The 13,647-nt window shown below is 35.8% G+C and overlaps 1 long non-coding RNA gene across 1 annotated transcript; it reads left to right on the top strand.

Annotated features, from left to right (window-relative positions):
- The first annotated feature begins 4,980 nt into the window (after nt 1-4,980).
- Nucleotides 4,981-13,508, top strand: LOC120356560. The gene is made up of 5 exons (XR_005574081.1): nt 4,981-5,217; nt 6,653-6,798; nt 8,698-8,978; nt 11,475-11,801; nt 13,293-13,508. It is a non-coding gene; the product is annotated as an uncharacterized LOC120356560 (long non-coding RNA).
- Nucleotides 13,509-13,647: the final 139 nt, after the last annotated feature.

Raw genomic sequence — 13,647 nt, 5'->3', positions numbered from 1 at the left:
CAATTACTAAACTACAATTCTACACAGTCTATACAGCCTATTGTAATTCAAATATCTACCTCTTGGCGCACAGGCACCTTATCATATTATTGTACCCTATATTACATTATATCACATGACTTTTGTTGAATCTTCAGGCTAAAGTGCTGGAGAACAGTGTTGAGCTGCACGCGAAACGCGAGATCCCCAGCGACACCAAGTCGAAGCTGACCAACTGGCTGGAGATCAAGCCGGGTGGCAAGTATGTGTTTCACGCCAATGTCATCCACAACTTCAAGCGAGAAAACTTCCACAATCACATCAGCGCTGATATCAAAATGCCCACTGATCCCAAGTCGGCCAAGTGAGTCACTCAACATCATCTTAATTTTTGTTTCTATATTTTTAATTTATAGGCTCAAGTTGATTACATATTATTTGTTCTATTTTGTTATTCTCGTAAGAACGCTGCACACAGGAAGCAAGCTGCTACGGGAACGCGGAATTGAAAATTTTCGGAACTCGAAATATGTTCATGATATTTCCAATTCCGTGTTCTCGTGACAGCTAGTTAGAGCTTAGTTGACGCTACTGTTGTCCCTGTATGCAGGCAGATTTAGGCTCAGAACATTTTAGCTTGTCTGTCAGTGAATGTCTTATATTTTCATACTTTGAAATAATAAATATTATTATTATTCGTCCATTTACCACCCACGGAAGAAGTATTTGGATATCATAATTAGTCAATTCAAGTCCTATTCAAATTATTTTTGAAAGCAAAATACATAAAATCTATACATAATAATACTGAGACACTTAACTCATCTCGTAATGTGATTCAAATTCATTATTGGAGTAGGCACAAATGCTGAAGAGTTTGCTATTGATAGGTTTTGCTCTGGTCAGTAATAATAATTGTAGGCTCAGGATTCTATTAATGTTCATAAACTATAAATCATGGGCTTGAAACATTTGTGTGCCGTTTTCACAGTGCTAGTTTTAACGTATTCTCAGTTTTTAGACTTAATTGGATCCATATCAAGTCTCGTATGCTATAATGTGTTTCATTTTGAGATTGAACTACCAGTTGATTCAATTCACTTTAAGTAATTCACTGTGCAAACGGTCCTGAATCAATCCATGAATACGCATAACCAATGACTTAAGCTGCGTTTACACCAAAGTTATTAACAAAATGTTAATCACTTAATCTTTATAGATTCTGTTAGATTGAACGGAACTTGACAAACAATATGTTCATCATGTGCATGATAAGTTATGTCAAACTAATAGAATCTAATAGAATGATTAAGTTATTAACATTATTTTATAACGTTGGTGTAAACGCAGTTTTAGTAAAGTTTTGATTGACTTATACACTTATACAATAGCTTACAATACAGCAAAGTTTTAGATGAATTTACATAACATAAACTAAGAAAATAATTATTGACTGTACAATGATATGAGAAAAATCAATTTGGAATAACTATACAGGATAATATTTAATGCTCTACATAAATGGCGGAGTTTTGGACATAGCAATGTCCAATTATATAGAATATCCTTCCCAGTAGCTTTCTACCAAGGAATACGAAGGTGAGGTATTCAAGAAATTTTAGTTGCCTTCTAATCAAAATATTCTGAAATGTGACTAATTTTGAGTTTAATACTCACTGGATGAAAAGTGATTTATCTGGATATTAGTTGATTTGCCTTTGCTTGCTTTTGATTATTTGAAAACCATTTGTGATTCAGATATATTTCGATAAGCGATGTTTTTGAAAATGAATTTGAATTATATGATCGGTAAACTGATAATTGTGTTTGTGGCAGGTTGGAAGCTGGAATCAAGAACAACAAGAAAGAGTTTTCGGCTGAGTTGAACGCGTTGCGGGAAGCAAGAAGTACGTTGAATTCGAGGTGGCCGTTCAGAAGACCAAGCCACAGGGATCGTTCAAGGCCAACCTACCTCCTAACTTCGAGAGTCAGGGCAGCTACACGGCTGACAGCGGAAAGGGTAGTGGATCGTTTATGCTCCACTTCCCTCGCAAGGAAGGAAGGTAAATACATCACATAATCTGTAGAATATCATAATAGTCATGATATCCAGCCATGAAGCGAATACGGAAAATGCTTGCCTCCTCGCTAGGAAAGGAAGGTCAGTTGAAAAAGGGTTGAAGGTCAGTTAAGGCTGTGCAAGGCTAAAAATGAAATGTTCTGTCCCAAAAATTTAAACTTTAGTCGCTCATATCTCAAAAGTAATGATCATAAAAAATGTTTTCCTGAGAAAACTTTTTCATTTTGATAGCTAGATGATATACAAATCGAAAAACTTTGAAAAATATCACGAGTAGAAAGTTTATTTTTTGCCTTCGCTCAGCCTTGAAGGGCCTTAGTCTATGTACTGTTCTAGAAGTTGTGTAATTCTACATGATTAAATAAATTAATAAATCAATACAGGTGTAGTCAAATGCCATGATCCCTGATTATTCGGAATAATTCACTTGGATAGAAGTATATAATTCATTCCCTCCTTCATTCCCTGGTATTTCTTGGCCTGCACAAGAAATAAAATCAATCCTAAGTATAGTTAATTTTTTTTATCTTTTATTCTTAATTTAGTATTATTTCTTATTTTACTATTATTTGAATATTTAATCCATTATTATCATTATTCTATTCCGAAGCTTATCTTTTCTATTATAATTATTTTATGTTGTGACTGCTTGTGTTGTCTATGGAGCTCTCCTCCACACGCAGACGTTTAGTCTTTGTGGAGGAATTCCGTAATATTGAGTTTTTATTTAGCAATGGTATTGCTATCCTTGTCTATCATTCAACAAAGCAGATAGCGCCATCTCTTTCTTGCTTTGCTCTGGAACTCTTTTATGTTTCACTGTAAATACTTGAAGGAATAAAAAATATTTGAATTGAATTGAAAATGTGTGTATAATATTATTTAATGCGTATTTCAATTCTCCATAATAATTCTTATATCTTTCCATTTATGATCAAATTTCTCCAGATTGTTTCAGATTTGAAGGCTAGACATGAACCATTTGTTGAGTTTTGAAACTAGAATAACAAGTAAATATTTAATATTTTACACAATTATTATCAATCTGCAAGTCGTCATTTCAGTTTGAAAACTTAGTTTGTAACATAGCAGTTCGTAAATCTGGTAGTACCTTCATTTTTTAAAAACTTTAAAATAGTTCAACAACTAGTTTCAACCCTAACTTAGGTCATTTTCAAGTTGAAATTTAAAATTTTTAGTTCGTAATGTATCAAGAAATTCAAGAATGATTTGTTCGTTTCAGATTGAGGGTAAGAGTGAGATCAGTTACGGCAGCAACAAGTACAAGGGATTCGTTGACATCTGCTGGGACGCCATTAAGAACCCATCCAAGAGCCTCAAGATTGAAACCGACTCTGAAATCAAGTCCAAGTTCATCAACTCTGAGTGAGTACTTTATTTTAGTTGTTACAACAGATTTTGTTTAGTATTCAGGGTTTTGGATAATGTGAATGTTTCCAACTTGACTCAGGCAGAATAACTTTAAAAATACAATCCAAAGCACTCAAATAAATTGATTCTATACAAAAAAAAATCAATAAAACACGCACTTCTATACAAGTTCATACCCCATGGATGATTGGCTGAAATATTGTTTCAATCAATCATTATAAAATTTAAATTTAAATTAAATGTTATTCAATTTTATCAATATTAGACACGCTTAGTTAACCTTTCGGCAGTCGCGCTGTTGTAAAAAGTACAACATTGTCAGTTTTTTGCTGCAAGAAACTATTGAATGTCAGTCTATTGGTGTCAGTGAATGAGTCACCTATGCATTCCAAAACTTTTCCCCCCATCACTCCACTAAGTTGCAGTATCAACCGAGCAATGGTTCGGTCTTTAGGTGTCATTTAGTCGCGTCAGGGCATAAGTCTCACTGTGCATAAGATAGGGAAAGACTGTATACGGGGACTGTAAACGAACAAATAACGCAGAATTGATGGCTTTGTGTTGATGTACCTTATTGGGCTATGAAATGGTAATCATCCAAATGTTCATAGGCGTAAAATAATCCAAGAAGATGGAAAAAGTAATTATACAATTAAATAATATGTTTTGACAGTAAACAGAGTACATAACACTTGGAAAATTGGATGTTGTAAAAAATACATCACGCGACTGCTCGTGTGATACAGTAGGGCGCGACTACCGGAAGGTTAAAAACAACAACTACATAGTTCGACATAACACAATAAAGTTTGGGTTATGCTTAAGTGAGTTTTAAGCTTGTCCATGCCTACCGGCGGGATTCGAGATTCGGGATAGACTACGTAGTCAATTCATTTGTTCACCCAGCTCTTTTCAAAAATTTTATATTTTAATTGATAATTTTCTCAATGTTTTTAGAGAAGCTCAACTAGTTATTTGTTTTTTTTTCAAATTTAAATCCAAATATGAATTCTTCTATTTGCATTTGCCATAGAAAACACAAATTATAAATAATTGAACAAAGTAGAATCATAAAAACAAGATACCACAATATTGAAGAGACTTGAATGTTGTCAAAAATCCACTTTATTCAAATAAAAATTAATATTTACAGGAGCATGCTTTCGTGTATGCTCACATATCACAGAGCTGATGATGTGTGAGCACACACGAAAGCATGCTCCTGTAAAATATTAATTTTTATTTAATTAAAGTGGATTTTTCACGATATTTCAAGTCTCTTCAATTATGGAAAAGTTACACATCAACATTCACGCTATAAACTTAATTTACCGCAATATTATTCATCTATGGTGGAATACCAAATTCATAGTTTATAAATCGTTATTTATTGTTTAATTTTGCAGGAACACAATCACCTAATCTATTCATTTGTATACCCATCTTTCTCACAATTTATATGGATGAATTTATATGTTTTTCTCAATGCTTTTAGACAAGCACAGCTTATTTCTGTTTACAATTTGCAGCAACACAATCCCTACCGGGCGACCAGAAGACCAAGTTGCACTTCAAGGGTAGTGTTGCCGAGAAGCCAGACGAGAGGCGCTACAGACTGAGGCCGAGCTGGTGTTGCCCAGTGGTCGCAAATACAGTGGCAAGTACTTCGGCAAGTACTCGCATCAGCCGACGACTACAACGCAGAGGTCGACACTGAGTTCAGTCACCAGCCGCCTCAGGGCACTGCTTGCAAGATCGCTTTCAAGGTGAGTCCTGATAAGAATTAGTTGAGTGAATTGGTCTGAGTTGGTTTCAAGGTACCACTTCTAAAGTATTTGCCGCCCCGTTGCAGAGTCGTCACAAAAGTTAAAAACAGACAGTTAACTCATTTACGAAGCCATAAATTCACTTTCCGTTGCACAGATGTCAAAGTAAACTATAGCTCCCATAAAAACTAAAAACGCCCAATTAGACACATGATTTCGTTGCGCAGTCGTCAGAAAGAGCTTATTTATGTCGCCAATAGCTGAAAACGGTGTTAAGTTATGGGCCCGAAGTCGTGCTGTTGAATCCAACATCTACGCCTGTCAAATTCATTTTAGAGGTTGTGATAGCTTTTTTGGAAAGATGTTTACGAAAACCCATCTGTATGTAAGTAAATTTTTTTCTCCCTATATTTTTTCAAGTTGTTTATAACCTCCAAATCGCTAAATATGGTGAGAAATCTCGCCAAGAGTCTCCATATTATTGTTTATCAATTTTATGTGAGGTCTTTTAGGTCTGTTCACAGTGATGTTGATTGAAACTTTGCCGATGCCAAGACATTGGTTGGATAGAAGATGAACGGAAAAAAGTGAATAGGGCTGCAGTGTGACTATGTGTGATGCTATTCGAGATATAGCTAAATGGGCTTCAAGCAAACGACTGTGCAACGACCAACCATTTTTTTTCAGTGATTTCAAACTATGTCTCACATAGCTATGTTTGATTTCTTGTAACGACTCTGCAACCGGCATGAATGAGATAATTATAGTCTGAATAAAACAGCTAATGTCGGGCATGAATGAAATAATTTATTATAGTCTGAATAAAATAGCTAATGTCTGATTAAAATAACGAAAGTCTGAATAATGAAGTATAATAAACTAGTCAAAGTTGTCGAATGAATAATAAATAATGTGTGAATGGAATAATTGAAGTCTGAATGAAATAAATTGAGTCTGAATTGATACATTGGAGCTCCGATTATCCGGGCATCGGTTATCCCGACGTCCGGATATAGAAAAATGAAATCCCCTAAGAACCGAATCTATTATCTATTTCAATGGCTAATTGGTCCGTTGCAATCAAGGTGCTGTACAATATTTTAATAAATTAAAGATTTGGGACAATGTCAAACTAGGCCACCGACAGAAGAGGACTCCTTTGAAAGCACAGTGGAGGCCTCCGACAGTTGAGGACTGCGACCGTAGAGGACTGATAATACGTCCTCAAATGTCGCAGTCCTCGACTGTCGCGTCCCCAAAGATTTGAGTTACTGTACCTTATTGAATTACACAACATGGTGTCTATTTTAACTAGAATGTGAATGAAAGATAAGTGTATTTCTGTCAACCAAATATCGGCGTTGCAAGACTTTGTGAATGATTCTATATGAATTTGATTTATTACTTATTTTACAACCAATCTTGATTTTTACAGGCTAACGCTAAGAACATCAACGCAGCCAAGAGAACAATTGACGGACAGGCTACTTTCAGTATGGTTGACCCCGAAGGCAAGGACCTGAAGGCACACACCGTTCTCAAGAAGGCACTCAACGGAGACAATGGATCATTTTGGCTCAGGTTTGTCACATTTCAAGATTATCCATAATTTATGAATTCCAAATTGAAGAATAATTCAATTTTCTCCCATCCCGATGAGAAAAGTCTTATTTAATAGTGTACTATTATTAAGAGTAATTAAATTTTCTCCCATCCCGATGAGAAGATACATTTCTTTACAAAATGTGTCTGATTTTCAAGTTTATAATCCAATTTGCTCTCCTCCTTAGGTTTTAGTAACCGGTAGCAAGGGGAAATACCCGGTCTTCACTTGAATTTTTTCAAACCAATTTCTTTCTCCTTCACTACATTATTAACTATTGAATTCATGTTTTAAAATCTACTATATATGGTTGTTAATATGGTTCTGTATCAGGATTTCTTCCTCCTTCACTGAATTTTCAATCACCAAATTGTTGTTCTGAAAATGTATTTCCGGTTGCTCTCAGGGATTTGTATTAGCAATTTTTTCTCTTTCACTACATTTTCAACTACTGAATCCTTCTTATAAGAATGTATTATCATGGAGAAATGATAGCTTGAAAGATATACCATGGTATAGGTCGTTTATGTTCCAAGATTTTTTTTAAACTCAAGCCGATTACTGTCGACTACTGTCTATTATCACTGTTTTGGCCGGGTGAAAGTGTAGGAACGGCACAATATAAAATACTACCAGCTTCACGAGAAAATACTACCAGCTTCACATAGCTTCACGAGAAAGAACTACTAAGACTATCGGCTTAAGTTAACAGTGAAATTTGTAACATGAATGCCCTATACCTTGGCATATCTTTTTTCGCTATATTTTCTCTTTGGTATTATCATAGAGAAACAATAGCGTAAGTAGATATCCCATGGTATAGGACGTTTATGTCGCAACTTTAACTGTTATCTCAAGCTGATAGTCCACGTAGTTCTTTCCTGTGAAGCTTTATGACGCTGGTAGTCTCTCATACTGTGCCGTTCATACACTCTTACCCGGTCAAAACAATAAAAATCGTCAATAATCGACAGTAATCGGCTTGAGATAACAGTAAAAGTTGCGACATAAATGCCCTACACCATGGGATATCTATTTACACTATTGTTTCTCTATGGTATTATCTAGTGCTTCATAGGTATCAGTAACAACAATTTCTCCCTCCTTCACTACATTCTCAACTACTGGATTCTTGTTCAAGAAATGTATCATGTAGTTTCAGATACTGATGTTAGTGAGATGTAGTGATATTCCTAGACAATATTCCAATGTTTCATTATTATGTAGTTGTTGAAGGGGTCAAGTGTCAGGATCAGTTTAGTATCTACAACTTCTTCCTCTTCCTCTACATTCTCAATCACTGAATCACTGAGGCCCGGTTGCACAAAAGCCGGTTAAATTTTAACCGTGATTAATTTTACGAGAACCAATCAGAGAAGTCCTTTTTGATAAGACGGCTTCTCTGATTGGTTCTTGTGGAGTTAATCAAGGTTAAAATCAACTGCTCTTGTGCAACCGGGCCTAAGTTTTATCTGAGAATATCTAGTTTTATTATTTGAGAATTCCATTCAGCCAATGTCAAAAGTTGAGATTGGTTGATTAAATCTCTTCCTAGGTTTTCATCCACTTGTTAGAAAAATGTATTTTGGTTCCATAAAACAGTCTCAGGCCTGATTCTTTAGAATGTCATGTATTTATTCATTTAGTGGTTAGGAACCCACCTAAAGCTGTAAGTCCACTCATCTTTCATCATCATCTGTCCCATTGCCCACGCACAGTCTAAAGCTAGGCACTGAATTCTTGTTTAAAAATATATTTTCTGGTTCTTCACAGGGTTAAATATCAGGATCAGTTCAGTATTAGCAATATCTTCCTCTTTCACTACATTTTCAATTATTGAATTCTTGTTTTAAAAATGTATACCTGATTGTTGACAGGGTTCAGTTTCGGGCAGCAAGATCAAGTACCCAGTCAGCGCCAAATTCGACTCTGAAGTATCGGACCAGTTCCTGCGTTCGGCCTACGTGTCATCCGACCACTCGTTCTCGCCCGCTTCCTATCAGATGTCGGCCTCAGTTGGCAACGAGATCTCGGTGGCCAGCAACGGAAAGGTCAACGGTCATCAGATGAACCACGACCTTGAGGTCAAACTGCCAGCTGAGTACAACATCAAGTCGTTCAAGTGGGCATCTACCACTACTTCGACCCCGCTGAGAAGGTGAGGCATGATTTCGTGAACTAATTTTTCAAAAAATGAAGGAATCTTTGGTAGTTGGTATGAATTATTTTATGAAATCGATACTTACATCAGCTAGCCACTTTCAGATCGCTCAGGCATGATTTTCAGTACATATTTCCCAAATAAGAGAGGATATTCTTTGGTATTTGTATATATATTTTTTTCAAAAATCAATAGTTGCGTCAGCTAATTACTTTTTGATTCCAGTGTAAAATTGAGTCATGACTAGTGCTTTCAGTACTATTTTACAAAATAAAGGATATTCTGAGTAAATTCGTTATTTTAAAATTTAATACTGAATATTAGCTAATCACTTTAATGTTACTGAGGAAGTGAGGGATGAATTTCTGTGATATTTCAAATGATAAAGGATTTTTTTGAAAATTTGTATGAATTTATTTAAAAAATAAATAGTTACTTCAAGTAATATTACTGTCACCCTGCTGAGGATGTGGGTGATGATAATGTTTTCATTGAATTTAAAAACCAATTAATTATTTGATTAAATCTTTATGTCCTGTTATGAATAAAGGATATTATCTTTTTCGAATATCCATTCGTACCTAATATATTATTAGTATATTCTCTTCAAATATTCACTCAAATTCTATCTCAATACGTAATGTGATCAATTAGAATTGAAATAGTATTTGAATTCCCCCTTCTTTGATAAACTTGAGATCAAACAGTAGAAAGTTGTTAACATAAATTTTACTCATTTGCAATGATAAATATTATTGTGTGAATCGAGTTGTGTCATATTTGTATTAAAAAGTAAATTCGTATGGCTTTTGTTGGTGGGGAGTCCCTTGTGGGAAGGTCCCACCGCCTGAATATATAATTTAAGCCGTCAATGGGCCTTACGACTGTCACAATACGATTTGATTGATATCTGAAGAATATCCATATTTGATTTTAATACCGGTACCATTGGAAAAAAATACTGTAGACCCTAGAATATTTACTCGAATGAAAAGCAGGACAAGCGCAAATCATAAACAAAATTACCTCGACTTGTAGTAGTTGAACTTTTGTAACCTCCGAACTAATCTTAGTTGACTATTTTCAGAGGCGAAAAATTACTGTTGAAACATTTGGCTGTTGTTAAAATCTTGAACATATATGGGTGGATGTAATATCAATATTTCCAAAGCACTCATCAATCTGTATCTACAAAAGCCACTGGAGAATTTATTTTTCCTCCACCTACTGTCTAAAGTACTTACTTTACTCCCTGAAACATAATACTAAAGTGTCACTTTTTCGCTCTCGGTAGTAAAAAACAGAAAAACTCCTAGGGAGTAAAAGTGACTCCATTTAAATAACATGGGAAGCATCTCTATTTTAAAAACTTACATTGTAATAGGTTAGAAGGTCTAAGCTCAGATGAGAAAGCATAAAGAGGTCTGTCATTGAGTCAACTTAATTCAATACCACAACCAGAAATTGATCGACTCATGAAATATAATATGTTTGTATGATATTATATCCTTATATTAGTGGAAAATGAAAACTCATACAATTTTAAAATATTTTATTCTATTCAAAATACCAGCCAACAAATTATTTTGATCTGCAATTCAAATCTGAACGCGTGATCTGGAGTCAGCCATTTTTAGTAGACACCCAGCTGATATAATTGTTACAACTTTTGCTGATAGATAGCGCAATCGGCAGTGCCAATCAGACGACCGGTTTTTAGGTTTTAGATTTTAGGTTAAGTTGTTAGGAAACATTGTCACCAATATGTAAGTTATTAAAATGATTGTATTTGCAGTTTCTATGAAAAAATGTAGATGGAGGAAAAATGTTGTGTACATCACGAGTGAAAATACTTTTTCTCCCTCAGGAAAATTGTTGCCCTCGGCTTCGCCTCGGGCTTCAAACTTTCCCACAGGGAGAAAAAGTCGTACTTTTCACTCTAGATATACAAATAACTATTGTTTCTATAAGTCAGAAGGCTACCTATCTTTTTCCAAACTTAATGGTTGGATGAGTGTTTTTATTACTGAACGATTTTCAGGATTGTCTTGAAAATATCAGAATTGGTTTGTTCTTATCTCTCAGTAATATTTTTGTAATTATGTTGAATTCAAGACATCTAGAATAGCCTATTTTTTAAACTTTTTTTCCCAGACTTTAGGAATGGCTAGAGTAAAATTTTATTCTATTCTGTCTCTCATCATCATCATTATTGGCAGTACAGCCCATGTAGAGCCTCAGCCTTCACAACCACATCCTTCCATCTCTCTCGATATTCTGCTGTTCTCCTCCATCTTCTTACACCCAGTCTTCGCAAATCCTCCTCCACATCGTCAACCCACCGCTTTCTTGGTCTTCCTCGAATTCTTCCTATTCTGTCTCTAGCATTTTAAATTTGAATCCTTGAACTTATTATCTTCTGTGCTATCAAAGGTTTTCATTAATACCTTTTTCCTGGTGTATGTTTTCAAATTTCGACTTTTCTCGGCACAGATCAAACTGACCAACGCACTGAACTGGAACGAGAACAAGTTCTTCAAGATCGCCGCCGAAGGTAACCGCGAGGCGAACGGTCTGGCTGGCAAGCTGGAATGGGAGAGCGATGCCAAGTCGCAGCGGACTCTGACCGCCAACGTTCATTACCAGCCGACCGCTTCGGGTGACCGCGCGTTCGACGCCGCTGTCAAGCTGGCCTACGAGGGCAAGGTGGCCGACGTCAACGTGAAGGCCGAATACGCCAAGGCTAGCGAAACTGCACAGGTTCACCTCAACGGTAACTTGCCGCAGCAGGGCAAATTCGACATCTCTGTCAAGAATAAGGTGAGTGCGAGTTTTGTCACTACCTCCGTAAACAAAGCCGAAGTACATTCGTGTGACGTCAGCACAGGTAGGGCTCCTACACTAATGGAAACACTAGCTGATATAGATCAGCTGAAATCAACGAATTTTTATGGGTGTAGGAGCCCTACCTGTGCTGACGTCACACGAATGCACTGCGGCTTTGTTTACGGAGGTAGTTGTTTTTTGTACGGGACTTTTTTCACGGATTTTTTTTTTAGTTTTGATGAAATTATCCATCATTGGAGTTAATTGAGTTCCATTATTTAATACACACACATGAATGAAAATTTGTGTACACACACATGAAATCCAAAAGATTAAAAATGAGGTCCGCAAGTTTGGATTCCTTACAAATAATATCAATGTTCCCCCATGCAGCCCAATGCTGACCAAATGAGTTTATTTATTTATTAATAATCATTAATAAATAAACATAATCAAAGTTCTCCATAGTGAAGAGAAATGATAAAATTATATTGTACTTCTCTTATTTCGATTTCATGTTGGCTACACCAAGCTGCATGTTTAAATTCACTGGAAATGTGCCTATAATTTGTATTCATTCTGCAAATTTAGTTATTCATTTACAAATGCAACTTTGCAGATGCATTTTAAGCCTAGGTGATGATGAGGGTTATATACTAAGTGTCACAGTAATTATAGCCATTTTCAAGTGCAACTTCTGTAATATGTGTACTTGAAAATAGCTTTAACCTTCCGGCAGTCGCGCTGTTGTAAAACGTACAACAGTGTCAGTTTCTTGCTGCACAAAACTATTGAATGGGGTGGTGTCAGTGAATGAGTCCCCTATACATTCCAAAACTTACTCCCTATCACTCCACTAAGTTGCAGTATCAACCGAGCAATGGTTCAGTATTTGGGTGCCATTTAGTTGTGACAGTGCATAAGTTGCACTGTGCATAAGATAGGGAAAGACTGTATACGGGCACTGAAAACGAACCAATAATACAGAATTGATGGCTTTGCTTGGTGTACCTTATTGGGCTATGAAATGGTAATCATCCAAATGTTCATAAGCGTAAAATAATCCAAGAAGATGGAAAAAGTAATTATACAATTGATAAATATGTTTTGACAGTAAACAGAGTACACTTGGATAACACTTGGATGTTGTACAAAATACAACACGCGACTGCTCGTGTGATTGAGTAGGGCGCGACTACCGGAAGTTTAAATATTCGAAATATGTTGTGAATTGATAAAACATAAAAAGGATACTTGAAGATTTTAATTTTTATTATTTCAATGATTGCTGTAGCCCTATATGGAAAAGTTGATAGAGTGTATTATGTGGGTATTTGAGATTTATGTGTGTTAAATCTATTGTGTCTTTCATACTCCAAATAAAATAATGTAATTTATGATGTCGATGAGACTAACTATGAACTTTTCCTTTGATTTGTAGACGTTTTTTTTTAAAATAGTTAATTTCGCTGTTATTTTGTGCAGGCAACACCAGGAGGCAAGGGCTTCCAGACCGACATCAGTTTGAATGTGAACGAGAAGAAGATCACGGTGACAAATCACGTGGAGCTGGACCCTGAGAACCCTCTCGTTGACCTGGTGGCCGAACACCCCCAGGGCAAGTCCAAGGTTTATGTCAAGTTGGAGAAGAAGGGACAGCGTCACTGGGCCGGAGAGAGCAAGGTATTAGTCGTTTATTCATCTTATTATTAGATTAGATTGGATTAGAGTTCTTTATTATATATAATAATTATTTATTTGATCCATAGATTCACATACATGAATATAAGATCTTGTCAAACATAAATTTACACAGAAAATTGTCAAGTACGGTACACAG

Source organism: Nilaparvata lugens, unplaced genomic scaffold, assembly GCF_014356525.2.
Source record: "Nilaparvata lugens isolate BPH unplaced genomic scaffold, ASM1435652v1 scaffold7110, whole genome shotgun sequence".
NCBI lineage: Eukaryota > Metazoa > Arthropoda > Insecta > Hemiptera > Delphacidae > Nilaparvata > Nilaparvata lugens.
This window is presented reverse-complemented; position numbering and strand designations above follow the sequence as displayed.